This window comes from Chrysochloris asiatica, unplaced genomic scaffold, assembly GCF_000296735.1.
Source record: "Chrysochloris asiatica unplaced genomic scaffold, ChrAsi1.0 scaffold00081, whole genome shotgun sequence".
NCBI lineage: Eukaryota > Metazoa > Chordata > Mammalia > Afrosoricida > Chrysochloridae > Chrysochloris > Chrysochloris asiatica.
The window spans coordinates 9,477,845-9,493,515 of NW_006408599.1; the positions used below are offsets into that span (position 1 = coordinate 9,477,845).

The 15,671-nt window shown below is 44.4% G+C and overlaps 1 protein-coding gene across 1 annotated transcript in view; it reads right to left on the reverse strand.

The window, feature by feature from the left end:
• PAPPA (pregnancy-associated plasma protein A, pappalysin 1) overlaps nucleotides 1-15,665 on the reverse strand; it is a 302,780-nt gene extending 287,115 nt beyond the window's left edge. Inside the window, exon 1 of the mRNA XM_006865683.1 lies at nucleotides 15,487-15,665. The gene's annotated coding sequence lies outside the window, so the exon portion shown is untranslated. The remainder of the gene's footprint in view (nucleotides 1-15,486) is intronic.
• Between the last annotated feature and the right edge of the window lie 6 nt (nucleotides 15,666-15,671).

Here is a 15,671-nt window from a genome sequence, read left to right on the forward strand (position 1 = left end):
TGCCTTGTTCATATTAGCTCAAGGTATGGTTCATAAAGGTTGCTAGATAAATAGCTTCTCAATATTGGATGGATGGAAAAATAAGTAATGTGTCTCCCCAAAATATATACAAGTTTTTCAACACAAGTTCATGAAAAAATGGAATGAAAAGATAATGGAATATTTCTACGGATTTTTGAAGTCCCCTTACATCAGAGTCCCAGTGTGGCACTGTAGGACAAGCACTGGACCACAAGGTCAGTTTGAACCACAAGCTTGGCATTTCAAACTCACCGGTCACTCACTGGAAACCCTATATCGGGTTGCTGTGAGTCAAAATATTAATTCAATAGCATGTAACAACAACAACAACTCATATTTAAGTACTAACTAATGCCTAAAGCTATGGAAATGACCCTGTAAGAAAGTGTCTTAGAGGTTATATTGGAGTAGGGGGGGTCCTAATCTAACTTGGCTAAATGTCCTTATAAAAGAGAAGACACAAAGAGACAAAGGACAGAGTGTCAGAGGAAGAACTCCATTTGACACTAGCTGCAAGCCAGGGATGGCCTGGCATTACCAGAAGCTGGGAGCAAAGCATGGAACAGATTCTACCTCAAAACCTCTGGAGAATTCGCCATGGCCAAACCCCTGACTTAGACTTCAAGCCTCCAAAACGGTAGACAATATTTTTTTGTTTTTATAAACCACTCGGTTTGTAGCACACGTTGCTACAGCAGCCTGAGAAAGCTAATATAGGTAGATAGATGGGAAGAAGGAAGATTTACCTTTCCTAATGAACTGTCAGATCCTACTGAGCCTCCAAGAATGCCTATGACAGACTTTCGGCACATATGATGTGCTTAAGAAAAGATACTGAACAGCTGTCTGGTAGCCTGTAGCAAGTTGACGAATGCTAATGCACAGATGTAGCCCTCACTGCAAACTATAAGGAAAAACAAAGTGATCCATGGGAGAGAGCACTGATTTGGGAGTCAGAAAACTTGAATTCTTCTTTTAAGTTTGACTCCAATTGGTTGCTTAACTCCACTCTATTCAACATAACTTGTTTGGACTTCAGTCTCTCCATCTGTTGACTGAGCAAATTTGACAAAGCAGAACTATAACGTCCTTACAGCTTTAGACTTTGGGAAAGAGATAAACAGGATATTGTACTCACTTATTTGTCTTTTACCAGACCAGAGTTAATCAGCTGAGTGGGGACTCTTCTGTGAAGCCATAAACCTGGGGTTTAAAAATGGTTCCACCAAGGGTGCATTGCCTCAGACTCAAGCCAAGTGACAAATGAGGCTTGTTACTCCAGAGTCACTCTTCTGTTCATAACCCCAAAGGTTTCCCCAGCACAACTGCCTTAACACGTCACAGGTTTTGCCCAGCTTGTTCAAGGCCTCCTCAGAGGATGGAAATATATTCCAACTGAGCTAATTGAGGGGGAAATGCCCCAGGCTCTGATTCCCAAAAGAAGAATCCAGAAATGTTTTTGGCAAATGGAGCATCTCTGAAGTAAACATATATTTCCTCATAGACTACTTTAAAATTGGTACATGCTCCAGTGGATATAAATGACCTATTCTACTCAAAAGTCATGGTGTGGTGCTATAGGATAAGCACTTGACTGCTAATTGCAAGGTCAGTGGTTCAAACCCACCAGCCACTCCTTGGAAACCCTATACAAGGTCAAAACACACTCCAAGACATTTAACAACAATAGTAAAAAGTCGCCTGCAAATAAAATTTTGTATATCAAAGAGAGTTCATATACAATCTCTTTGAAATCTTAACATATTCATTCAGATTTTCCACCCTCCATCCTTACCTTTCCTGTTTTGCAAAAAATTCCCCACAAATGTTCTCATCAAGCACACAGAGGCCCATCATTTATCCTAGCATCCTTTCATGAGACATTTACTGATACCTACTGAATTTTCAGCTAGACCCTGAGACTAGAGATGCAATTAACTGGCCTGGATTTGAATCTTAGTGCCATCACTCATTAGCTGTAGGGCCTCAGTGTGTCACCTAACTTCCTAAACCCAGTATCAATGAGTTCCTAGGCTAGCACCCAGCACAATGCCAGCACACAGTAAGTGTTCATTGTAAATTAGTTGCTTTTATTACTGTTATTACTGCTGAGAATGTATACTCTCCCCCAAGGGTATATATAAACAGTGAATAGAGGATTCCAGGTCTTGAGGTCACCACACGGGCTCACAAGATCAAGGGAAGCAGATGGAAAAGCCCCCCATCAGGAAGGAGGGAAACAGATGAAAACCCAGGCAACAGATATGGCTGCCAGAGCATTTGAGGCCCCAATCAGATACTTATAAGCGGGAAATTTGAGAGGAAAGGAAAGCTTGGGATTATGTGCGGCACTGCACACACAAAACAAATACTTTGCAAACAGGCGAGGGACTGAGAGGGGAAGACCAAGGCTAAAAAAATGTGGCTTGGATTAGAAAGGCTGCAATGTGAGTTGAGGAGGCCCATAAATATACCGTCTCCCTCCCTCCTCTGTTTTGGAAGGCCAGATCGCTTTCCCTTCTGACTTCTTTGCTCAAGGGAAAATGGAATTAACCACTGTGTAATGTTTTTTAGTGTGACGCACATGCTAGGTCAGGTGCTTTGGTTACGTAATGCAACATGCCTGAGGTGCCTGAGCTCTTTCCCCTAGAATCATTAGCTAGTTAGCTGGTTCTTTTATCCATTCTCTAAACAAAATATATATACCCTCTTTCTGGGCCAAGCACTGTTCTAGACACTGGAGAAGTTGAGACAGATAAGACCTCAAGTAGGTAAACAAATGTGATAAAGACTTATAGGTGTGTTTATATGTGTGCAGGAGATATGGTGGAGACAGATGGCTAAAGAGCAGGGGGAACCAGTTATACTTGGGGGAGGAGTCCAGGAAGGCTTTCTAGAAGAAGAGAATCTTGAATAGAAACTTATAGAGGTGTAAGTGTTCTGCAAAACCATCCTAGGGAATTTTTAAGGCAGTCTATGAAGGGAAGTGGTGTGAAAAATCCTGAAGTATGAGGGGGAACACAGATGTTTTTGAAGGATTTTTAGCGAGGGTAATGGAGTCACATTTGTGTTTTAGAAATATGAGTATTTGGCAAGTGTCAGAGGATAGGTTAAAGGGGGTGCAGGCTCAGAGAAGAAAGAAGCATTGCAATACTAGGGCAATAGTCAAAACAAGAGATGGAGGATGTCAGCTAAGAAAAGGTTGCTATAAAACTGTTATGGAGGTAGGATAGAGAGGAATCCGTGACTGAATGGACATGGAGAATGACGCAGAGCAAGCAACTAGACATGAATAGTGGCACCCCAAACCTAAATAAGAATGCAAGGAATTTTGGAGAAATGTTGATAAATTCAATTGGGGATGTGTAGAGATTCACGTACATAATGACATTTCCAGCAAAAATCTGGATCTCCAAGTCTGGAGCCCAGCAGAATCTAGAGATAGATAACGAATGGTCATTCAAAAGGAAGAACAATCCAAATGGAAGGGCTCAAAATTAGTAGGCAAGTGAGCCTAGACCTCATTTAAGATTCAGAAGACAAAAAAGATCTTACACAGCCCAGTCACTGACCAGACAATGAAATAGGTAGCTCAAACCAATCCTTCTAACTTTCATACACATGCCCACATATTCTACAGGCATACAGAAATTTCACTTCACTAAACAGAGTGTGGTATGTACTCGTTCATTATTTTTTCTTTGTGCTTTGCATGTCTTAGAGAAAGTTCATCTTGTTCCTGATTACCCTCTTACCCTATCTGTCACTGTTCTCTCATCAGTTTGTAGCAGAATGATATCCAATCTCATTGGGGAATTAACTCCTTTTATACGAACACTGTTGTTCATATTCTGCTCAAATAGCTTTCCTGTTTATAGAGCAACAGGTACTAAGAAAAGGCCGATAGGAGAAATCACTTCTTATATACAAGGGTGATAGTTACAGGTAAGACTACCAGCTTCCTGGAGGCAGAAGCCTGCATTTAGTCCCAAGCTCTTCCTACCCACATGCTTTGAACTCAAGCTGTGACCTTCCATTTCCCAGATGATTTGTTTCTCTGTCCTTCAAATGGGCAGATACCTGGGGCCTTCATATACCCTCTGGTACTGACAGTCATCCTTCCTACTCTTCCAGATGCTGTGGACCCTTGGGTGTGTGACAAATAATTCTAGAGAACTAGAATATTTTCTTTTCAGTTACTTAAAAAAGAAAGTCTCTAAGTGTTCCAAACAAAAAATGGTGGGGTGAGGAACAGAAACAGAGAGAAGAATGAGGGGATAGAGAAGGAGTGAGAGGCACTTCAGGGATGACAGCTCCAGGGACTTTCTGAAGGAAGTCATCTAAAAGATGACTAGAGATTTTTAAGAGTCTTACTATTTTCATTCATTCAATGATCTGATTAAAAAGATAAGCAAGCCTTAAAAACAAACAAACGAACACTAGTGGTCTACTCTGATGTCTAGGAATCACTTTTGTACAGTAAGAAATTATGAAATTTGAATACTCTAACCATTGGCATCCTGCTGTGGCGCTGTGGGTTAATGCGATGGACTGCAACGTTGGCAGTTCAAGCTCACTAGTCGCTCCTCGGAAACCCTATACAGGGTTGCTATGAGTCAGAACCGACTCGGTGGCACTTAACAACAACAACAACCCTAAGTAAGTGATCACTGGGAAGGTCACTTAGTGAGTATTTTGGATACTTATGATGCTTTGGAATACTTACAGTAGCTATTATTAGCAATACTATTGTGGGAGAGCTTCCAGCTATTGGAAAGGACCAATATTCCTACAAATAGTGTCTTCAGTAAGTCTTTGACCGAAATCTTGTTATTGGCACTTTCCTTTTTGACACAAAGCTTCTTGGGGGTGTTATTAAAATCTAGCTGTCAGTGGAAGAATAGCATTCTAATTGCTGTCAGTCAGTGATGTCTTAGTGAAGAGCACCATATTCTTTCCTGAGAATGAATGTTGCTGGGGAAAGAAGTCGAAAGTCTGTGGGCACTTGGCCCCTGAGGGTGACAAACACAGGCACCACCTAGTGGAGGAAAGTGAACCAAAACTATGAAGTAAACTGGAACGGTTGCCAACTTCATAAGTTTGTTTTAGGACATTTATGATAGGATTAGAAAATCCTAAAGTACATCTGCAGTAAAGGTCTCTAAGTCAAAAGCAGACAAAACCCTCCCCAACCCACTATTCAGCCAAGGATGGGTTCAAGAGAGAAAGTGATTTGTCCAAACTCACATAGCAAACTAATGACAGGACTGGTCTAGAACTGACATCACAGAGCACTGCTTTTCCTTTATGTACACACCATAGCTTTTCCACATTCCATAGATATTTTCTTTCTGAGTAGATATTATGAACTAGTTCTCTGTAAGTATATGTGTATATACATACTAACTTCTTGAGCAACACCGATCAATGAGGCTTTAAGGATTTAAGATCCAATGTTAGACATGGATTGGGATGGTCAGTCGTCCAGACCCCTTCTGTGAGCAGAAATCCTATTTCCAGCATTCCCTGTGAATATCCATTCATCCTCCAGTTCTGAGAGAGGGTATGGTTAATGGATTTGGTCAATAACACAATTCTTGATCAAAGATATCTGTTTAAAGTAGTAAAAACAATTGTAGCTCAAACCATCCCAAACACCAAAGCCCACTGTCATTGAGTGGAATCCAGAACACAGCAACATTACAGTATAAAGTAGAACTGTCCCATCGGGTTCCCAAGGCTGCAGTCTTTATGAGAGCAGACTGCACATCTCTCTCCTGCAGAGGAGCTGGTTGTTTCAAACCGCAGACCTTTTAGTTAGCAGCCAAGCATTTGAACCAGGGCTCAAGGCTCTCAATAATTTGCCCTGTGCAGCACCCACCTCCAGGTCCTTTCTGGTATCAATCCTACTGCCTTCTCCCTTACTCACTTGGCTTCAGCCACACTTGTGTCCTTGCTGTTTCTCAAACATAGCCAGCATGTTTCCAATTTAGAGTCTCAACATTTGCTGCTCTGTCTCTGGAGAACTTGTCTCACGGATCACCACAGAGTCTACAGCTCTTAGGTCTTCTCTGAAATGCCACCTCACATCAAAGCCTCCTCTGAGCACCTTTTGAAATCTTACTCCTCCTACAACGCTTCCTCCTCTGAGCACCCCTCAGACTCCCTTCTCTATTTTCCTTCATACACAGTTACCTAAGATTATGAGATACATACTTATTCATTCATAATCTATCTTTATTTCTGCCCCCCCCCCCCGGAATATGGGCAGGAATAGTCTTCTTTTCTATTAATTGCTGTGTAGCCAGGTCTAAAACTGTACCTGACACATGGCAGGAGCTCAAGAAACACTTGTTGAATGCACAAACATTACTTCAACCCTTGTTTCTTAGAATTTCTACAATGAGAATTCATTGCTTTTATAATATGAAACAATAGGTTGAGGGGAGTTCTTTTGTCTTTCATTTGAGTTTTATGTTAATAAGACAGCAATAAATCCTTCCCAAGCAGTTCAGGAGGGAAAGTCCAGTCCTGGCTTTGCCAAAGGACCTAAGCATGTGGAACTCATACAGTCATTGAGATAATTAAAAATTATGTGTGGTGAAGACTGGACACATATAATACCAACATTAATTAATGTTTTCCCATGGTCTTAATTCTACTACTAAACTTTGTCAATCTATAAAAGAACCTGTAAAGTAGGAGTTAGGATTATCCCCATATTACCGGTGAGAAAAGTGAAACTTGGAGATAGTAAGTTAACTTGCCCAAGGTCACACACAAGTAATCCAGAAAGCAAGGCTAAGCAGCCTGACTCATTAGTCCTAAAATTCACTACTGCAAAACAGTTCATAAGCAAACCCACACTCCTTTCCTAATATTGTCAACTGTCTTTAGGAGCAGGCAACTGCAGGTTGTCCTCATATGTATAGGGTTCTAGAAAGCTCCTTAGACAGTTGGAAATGGAAGAAAACAAAGAAACAGAAAAAAAGGAGAAATAGAGATATGTGGAAATGGTGTGTGTGTCTGTGTGTGTGTGTTGGGGAGGTGTTTTGGATTGTCAAAATGACCGGTGGACCCTACAAGATTCTGGTGTATAGGGCCAAGGATATGAAACATTTGGCAATGTGTAGCAGTCCCATAAAAACAAACAAACAAAAAACAGTTGCGAATAAATTGATTCTCACCATGAGTGTCTGAGTGGAACTAAGTTCCATAGGGTTTCCAATGGCTGCTTTTTCAGAAGTAGATGGCTAGGGCCTTCTCTCTAAGCTACTTCTGGGTGAACTCCAACTTATAACCTTTCAGTTAGCAGGGGAGGACATTAGCCATTTATACCACCTAGGGACTTTCCATATCACAGTCCCAAAAGGTGAAGAATTTCCTCATTCAAACTTTATTGCTCAGCACGTTACCATTTCTCCCTTCCATATGTCCCTTCTATGATTCCCTGCTTTCCTTTCCTTTCCATTCTCCCTGGATGGGAATTTGGACTTGAGTTTCCAAGTGTGCACGGTCTGAATTTCAGACCAAATTTGACTCTTCCAACGAATCCCTGTGTGACCCTGGGAAGGTGCGTAACTCTCTGAAGCCTTGGTTGTTATTGGAAACTCAGCATCTCACAGTACACGAAGGTACCTGAGATGTCACCTCCTCCTGGGGTTTTCTTGTAACTTCTTATTACCGAAATCTTCAATCACTCACAAAAGTAAAGAGAAATATGTACTGAAGCCCCACATTTTCATCATCTGGTTTCAACACTTATCATGTGTCAATATTGCTTCATTTAGGACCCTCCACCCCCACCCCGGCCACTTCACACACACACACCTTGCTTTATTATTTTTTTCCTGGAGCACTTTAAACAACAAATAAAAGAAATAGGCATAACGTCATTTTGCCCACAAATGTGTCAATATGCATTCAAGGTAGGCATTGTAAAGAATATATACTAATACCATTATCATGCCTCACAAAATCAACAATAATTCCTAAAGATGAGTCCACATCCCTACAAAAACTTTGTTAACTGAGGAATCTGTATGTCCCTTCAAATGCAATCTTGTGGAATTCCATATTTTAAGCAGAATAAGGTAAAAGGAATATGGTTGTGGGAAGAGGGGGCAGAATTTGGTCCTTCCACGTCTCTCCAGGGGCTCCTTAATACTGTGAGGCATAATTTGAAAGTGTGGTGCTGTAGGATAAGCACTCAACTGCAAACTCTCCAGCCACTCCTAGGAAAACCTATACAGGGTCGCTATGAGTTGGAACCAACTTGACAGTATTTAACAGCAACAACATTCTACTTTCCACGCTCATTTTATACGCTGAGAAAGCTCAAACCAGAAAAGAGCAAGATGCTGCCAAGGTCACACAACAGGTAAGTGGGAGGAATCAGATTGCATTCCCACTCGGCAGACCTGTGAAGTCCGGATATCAAAAGACTCTAGTGAGGTCAGAGCTATGAAAAGGTTTGCTAAGTTGATCACTATCATTTTGCAGTGTGAACGAGGATAATAAAGGCACCTTTCCAGGAATGACCTTGGTTGTACAAATTCCTCACATCCTGCACTTTCTGACTCCTCCTCCCACTGTTGACAATTGCACTGAGCTCTGAACTCAGCCAAGATCTTTGGTTGCTATTGTCTCGTTGTGGTCCTCAGGCAACCACACCCAAACCTTCTCCCCTGAAGCCTGGTGGTAAGTCAGTCTCCAAGTCACCTGACTCAAAAGAGTCCAAGCCAGGACTTGAACTCAGACCTTCTGATTCCAGTTTCAGGTTTTCAAACAGGCTCACAGTCAGTTCTCAATTGCCCTTGTCAGAATCACAACTGACTGTTTGCAGTAGCAGCATGAAGGAATGACAAGGACTCCCAGTGTAGTTAGAAGGAAGAAAGTAAAGCAAAGGGAGTTCAACTCCAGTAAAGGAGCAGCAGGTGAGGAAGTGATGGCGGCCTTCTGCATCCCTGCTCCCTTAATCATAGGTAGACACAGCATGGTGCTCGGGTGCGTACTAGTGCTGATAAATGCTGGGGAGTCCGTTATGACTCACAGCGAACCCATGTGACAGCACAGGCTGTATGTAATCTTTATGGAAGCAGATCACTAGGTGTTTTTCCCATAGAGCCATTGGGTCGGTTTGAAGTGTCAACATTTTGGTAGCCTCTGAATACTTAGCTGTTGCTTCACCAGGGTTTCCAGGACTTCTTAGGTATAGCACTAAGCTGCCTGTAAAAGGGATCCTTGTACCTGGGGTACCTGGCACCTTCCTCTTTTCACCATCTGGGATGCCTCTGATCAGCAGTTTTTGTTGTTTGAAATGGTAAGTAAGGGACACTCACCTTTCTGCAGGCCTAGCCCAGGGCAAAGTGGTGAATGTTTTAGAGTTGAGCTTCCCCTTTCCAGACCCCTTACTCTTGCTTAGAGAGGGTCCCTTCCCAAACACTTGGAGACATGCACTCACGGATCAGGTGCACAGAACTCAATGCATGAGCCCTGCAAGGATGTTCTAACTTTAAAGGAGACATCAGAAGAAGAGGATGTGACCAGACAGCCAGGAATGGCTGGGGAAGATGGAATATCAGGTGTCTCAGGAACTTGGGGTGAGCAGAAAACTGAGGATGGAAGAGGGGTCTTTGCTGGTATATGGCTTCTCATAGTTGTGATAGCTAATTTTTCTAAAGGCTCAGCCACTAACCAGCTGTTCATTTGGACTTTAGTTTCCTTACCTATAGAGCAGGGAGAGAGAAAAACTGGATCAGTGGTTCCCCCCACTGGCTGTCCTTCAACACATCTGAGAAGACTGAAAAACACCTGTGTCTAGACGCACCTACACCAATAGTATCAGTGTCAGAGTCAGGGGTGATTCCAGGTGTAACAAGGATGGGAGCTACTGAACCAAATGGTCCTCCTATCCTCTTTCAGAGGTGACATTCTATGAATATAGTTTAATTAGTTGCCCCTCTGTGACCTTGGTCTTCAGTGTCTCTGTTGAGCTAGACAACTGTCAAGTCCATGTCAGGGCTCATTGGACTTGGTCCTCACTGCTGAGCATCAAAACACCTGGTCTTAAGTTTGCTGTCCTCTGTGAAGAAGAACATGAGTGATGCTTCCAAGCCTCAACCATCCCCATTCATCCATGTGAATGGCAATTCAGGGGGAAGTAGGAGTTCAGAAGACATGTAGGAAAGGAGCAAGAGGGATGTGACAGTAGACTGATGACTGAGAATTCGGGGGGCCCACTCTGTGGCTTACAGTTCCGAGAGTGTGTGCTCCTGCTCAGTGCTAACTAGTTTTCTTATTTATTATTCCCAATGGTTCAAGATCTCCTCTGGCTCTTACTACCAAGAGATAGTCCCAGAGGGTGAAGGGAGAAGATATCAAAGTAAAAGGAGGGATTTAAGGGATTTCATGGTTTCCAAGATGCACTGTTTACTCTTGATAGATTCCTCAGCAGCTCAAAAGGGGAAGCCCTAATAATGCACAAACTGGTTTTCCTTTCTGTAAGCAAAGCTAGCAAAATGGTAAAGGGGTAGGCAGTTATGTACTAGACTATAGACTAAACCCCTAATTTGAGAGGGTACAATGTTAGTTATGTTTTGCACATTTATTTGATTTAAATAGCCTATATCATTATAACCATTTTGCAGGTAAAGAAACCAAGTCACGACAGTTCAGTGAAGTGACTTGACTCCAATCACATAGCAAATAACTGGTGAAAAAGAAACTCCAAGCCTGGTCTGTTTGCTGCTTTCTACTTAAGGATTATTTGATATGAAAAGAAAAACAGACCAGGTAGATCAGATCCAGAGCTTCACATGAGATTTATACCCTGTCCTTACCCTCTTTAATCTGTAGGTATATAGTCTTTAATCTGTAGGTATATAGTCAGCACATGGAGATGCAGAAGGCAATGGGCACACGTGGTATAGCAGGCCTACAGAATAGAACAGAAGTAATTTCTTCTCTCCAAAAAGACTGCTGACAGAGGAAGACATCTGGGACTGCAGTTTACATCTAGACTCTGCCTACCCGCTATCTATGGAACTCTGAATCAAGTCACTTCAGCTCTCTGAAACCCAGTTTCCTCATTTTCAAAGTAGAAACAATAATGTCTGCTTTCCAGAATTACTGTGAGGGCGAAATGTACAGGAACAGGGCAAGTCCATGGAAGGCACTGAGTTTGTTTCCTTCCTGCATTTGTTGTTGTTGTTGTTGTTGTTGTTGTTGTTGTTGTTAAGTGCCCTCTGAGCACTGACTCTGTCTCTAGGGATCCCATATGGTGTTGTAAAGTGCCATTGAGTCGAGTTGATTCCAACCCATAGCGGACCCTGTAAGGGTTTCCAAGGAGCAGCTGGTGAGCTTGAACCGCCAACCTTGCAGTTCAAACGGCTTTGCAGTCTGACGCATAAACCCACAGAGCCACACCAGGACTCCAGCGATCCCATATAGGGTTTCCTAAAAACAACTGGTGAGCCTGAACTGCCAACCTTGTGGTTCAATCCTACTTTACAGTCCAGAGCATTAACCCACAGCATCACACCTTCAATCCTTAAAGCCAAGACTGAGATCTATGGAAAAGTGTGGCTAGTAATAAAAATCAAGTTTGTTGAGCACTTACTATAGCCAAAGACCAGTTATGAGTACATTCCCTGTATGACCTCATTTCCTCCTTCCAAGCACCCTTCACTTGTAGATGACCAACCTAAAGTTCAGAGGAGTCAACTAGCTCACCCAAATTCACACAGCAGTAAGGTGGCAGGGTGAATATACACTAAGATAACCTGAGTTCTAACCATTGTAACATTAAGATCCCTGGTGTGCTTAAGCATGTTGGGAAAAGATTGCGTTAGGACATACACGCCTTAAAGCCTAGCCTTCACTGAAATTGGGGACATTTGACCTTTTTTTTTTTTGAGGGAGGTGGGCAGTTGGGTAGTGTAGGAGGTCTGTGGACCCAGAAAAGAGAAAGAAATAATAGACTCTTTTGTGAGTAACCAGCACACTCAATCCTGTCCAACATTTAAAACAAAAGAACCTAGCAAGCTGAGGTGCTGGATGGGATTCAGGTAAATCCCTTTCTCCTTCTGAGCAGGAATTCCGGACCACAGAGGGAAGGGGGAGCAGGATGGGGGTGGGAGGAAGGCAGCACTTGTGGGGTCCACATTTCACTTATCTAGCAGGTCAGGAGAAACTTTAACAAGATTAACTGCTGCTCAGGGCCTCTGCTCCATGGAGCAAAATGAACCTACTGGGTTTTCTTTTTTCTTCCTTTCAAACTGGAGGTGTGTGGGGAGGGCAGGTGGGGGTGAGAAGTGGGGGTGGGGGGCTAGGGGAAGGCCTGAATCCTGCCTGGTGTGCAACAAAAGCAAAGGGATGTGTCAGAAACCCTGTGACTTGAAAGGGAACTCAAATTGCCATGCATGAAGGCTGTGCCTGGGTGGTGGGTCTGTGTGGGGTGAGAGGTGAGGGTGTTTATGAGACAAATTCTCTCAGCGTGTAGGGGGTAAGACCTGGAGGTCAGGATGCCAAGGGTTAAATCCTAGTTCCTGCCACCCATAAGCTGTGTCATCCAGCACACACTCCCTTCCTCTCTGTGTGTTCCCCCATTTGGCACTAGTGGGAATTAGGACTCTTAGGACCCTTTTCACAGTAGCCTGACAAGATTCTTCAATCTGTCCTCCCTGGGCCCTCTAGAGAATCCTGCACAAAAAAAAACACTCTCTCACTTTGACTTTGTTTTTGTCTGCATTCGCCTTTTCTTTTTATTTATTTATTTTCCTTTTTCCCTTTTGGAAAAAATAAAATAAAATAAATGTTTTTGGAGCTTCAGAAGCAAACTGCTCCTTCACTCCTTCCCTCTGCCTTTCTGAGTACCTGTCTGAGGCTAGTGTCAGTGAAGTTTGAACCAGGGCAGAAATAGCATCCCAGGCAGATCTGGAAACATAGCCCGCCTACCAGGAGCGGCAAGGCCTGCCTCTGCCAGACGACAGACCCGGTTAACAGCACCGTAAAATTAGACCTTTACGAAACCCAATTGAATCCCGCAGCAAAGAGTGATGTAAGGCAGCCTGGCGTGATAGCAAGGCAGCAACCCTCTGCCTGAAATAGCAGCGCGGTCCCTGCTGAGTGATGAATGCTCTCTCAAGACAGGTGACCAGGGATTCCTAGGAAAGTGTCGACGCCCAGCCAGAAGAAGCCAGCGGAGGTCAGGCGGCAAACTGGGTGCCCGAGGTCGCAGCGGGAGGACGAACCCTGGCACCGCGGCCACGCTGCCCACCTCGGCCCTCCTTCACCCAGCCCCAACTTACACGAAGGAGGGAGCTGAAAAAGTGCTTCTGCCAAGAACCTCTGTTTGTTTGCTTTTTAATTCAAGGAGAAACAGGTTCTTTTTAGTCCAACAGTCTGTACCGTGTAGAGGATACGCGCAGAATGAGTCTTTTCTGGCGCGGGGCCAGGTGTTTACACACCGCCAAATCTGTCTTGTACTCAATTAGGGGAGGGGAAGGGGAAAAAAAAAAACTCCACCAGAATCCTCCGGAGGAAAGCTCTGGGCTTTCTGGTGCGACAAGACAGCAGTGCCTTTTTTCTTTTTCTCTGTCTTTTTGAGAGGAATGTTAGTTCCACACATAAAATGGGCCAGGCATTTTATATAAGGAAAAATAACCTAATGTCCCCCATCCAATTAAAGTATTTTACTGCAACAATCTTTGTGTGTTTGAGAGAGAATGCCTGCTCAATAGAACGTGTATGGAGAGGTTACTTTTCTGAATCACAACACTTAAAAAGTGGTCTCCTGTGAAACCCCAGGTGTTATATAATTTTAAAAAATGTGTTTGTTACCTTTTCATTGATGGTACCTATACAACCCTGGGGTCACCTCGCTGGAGGGAAGCCTTCTAAATTACTGACAAGACAAGTAAACACTGGTCAAAAAAAATCTGACCTAGTATTTTAATTTTTTTCATTTCCAAGCAGCAAGTTTTGTGCTTTTTATGCGTCCAAAGAAGTAAACACACCGTACAGTGCTAAATGATCATCACCATCGTCATTATGATGATGAATAAACTCCCCTCTGCTCCATATTAGAGCCTTGTCTCCGCGACTAGGACTTGGGCACTGAAAGGGAATGAGCTCAGTTTCCCTTTCTTGGGGGTGGGGGAGAGCAGAGGAAAAATATCATGTGATGACGTCAAACGCGGGGAAAAGTCACTCCTTTGCACTGGGTTCAGTAGCAGGAAGATACGGAGGGGATCACATTCTTACACAGTAGAAACATTTTGATCCCCAAAAGTGGATTTCATGTAAATGGGATAGCTAGTATTAGCGCAACATTTGAGAAACGTCCAAGTCAATGAAACACAGAAAGCATCAGACTTGCCTAAAAGTTCCGAGTTTTCCCTTCTAAGAAAGTGTGTAAGGGGATGGGAGCACAAAACGCCTCCACATGTTTCCTAGCTTTAGTGAAGGGGAACCCCTACTCTCACTTTAAGACATCCCAAGACCTGGCAAGACTGTGCAGGAAGGGAATCTCCCAGTCAGAGGCAAAACTTTCCTTCTCTCCTCAGCGCCGCCCCCCACCCCAGTCCACAGATTCACTGGGGCGGGAGGGGGGGGGCGATTGGATGTTGGAATATTTCTAATGTTTGTAACCCTCGCAAAGTGTCCGGTTTCACTATTGGCTTCGCTGTGGAAAGGCAAAAGGGAGAGAGAGGGAGGGCAAGGAGGGAGAACTCAAATTCATTACAGGCTCATAAAAGTCCAAATGAGAAAAGCGCCCCGTTTCTCAGCAGAGTTAGGGGTGGAAGATGGTGAGGTGTGCGTTAGGACCGTCTCGCTCCAGTCCCATGTGATAAGCAAGAACCTGGGACCGCAGTCGGCGTGAATGTATTGGGGAGTGGGGGTGGAACCCAGAGGCAGGCAGTAAGCAGAAAGCAACTTTGGGGCACTCCGCGGGTTTCTAAGTCCTGGAGATCACAACAACATCGTCCTTGTGGGCTTTTAGGGTAATAGGACCAATTAAAGGAGGGTCACCCCATTAAAAAGCCAAAGAAATCAAAGGTCCCCATAGACTTTTAAAACATGCATCCCAATTGGGTCATCCCCCTTCCATCCCACAAGGGAAGGAGTCCGCCTGACCATCCCGAAGAATGGTTCGCGTGCATGAGACCCCTGCGATGACTTGCTCCCACTGAGGGTCTCCGGGCTGCTATGAGCGCTCCCCAAGCTCCGCCCTCCCATTCCACTGGGGAGCTAAAGCAGCGAAGCCTCCCGAGTGCGCCCATTGAGCAGATGGGCCAAAGTGAGGTTCCGCAGCTCCTTCCCCGCGCCGTCACACCTCTGGCGGGGCGGCTCTAGCACAGACACACCCGCAAGCCCCGGACTATACTGTCACCCGAGCCCAGGTACCCGCGCGCCCCTGAGATCGCGGGGACGGTGCAGCGCCCGCCGAGGCGTTTTGCCTACCTGTGATCACCGCCGGAGACCTCTGGCCCCCCTCCGCTCGCAGCCACACTTGCAGCGTGAACGCGTCCCGGGGCAGCTCGCGGTCGAGCCGGAGGCGCAGTTGCTCGCCGCGCCCGCTGAAATAGAGCGCCCGGCTCGGCGGACTCGGCTCTTCGGCAGCGCCCCTCGCCTCCCGCTGCTGCCGC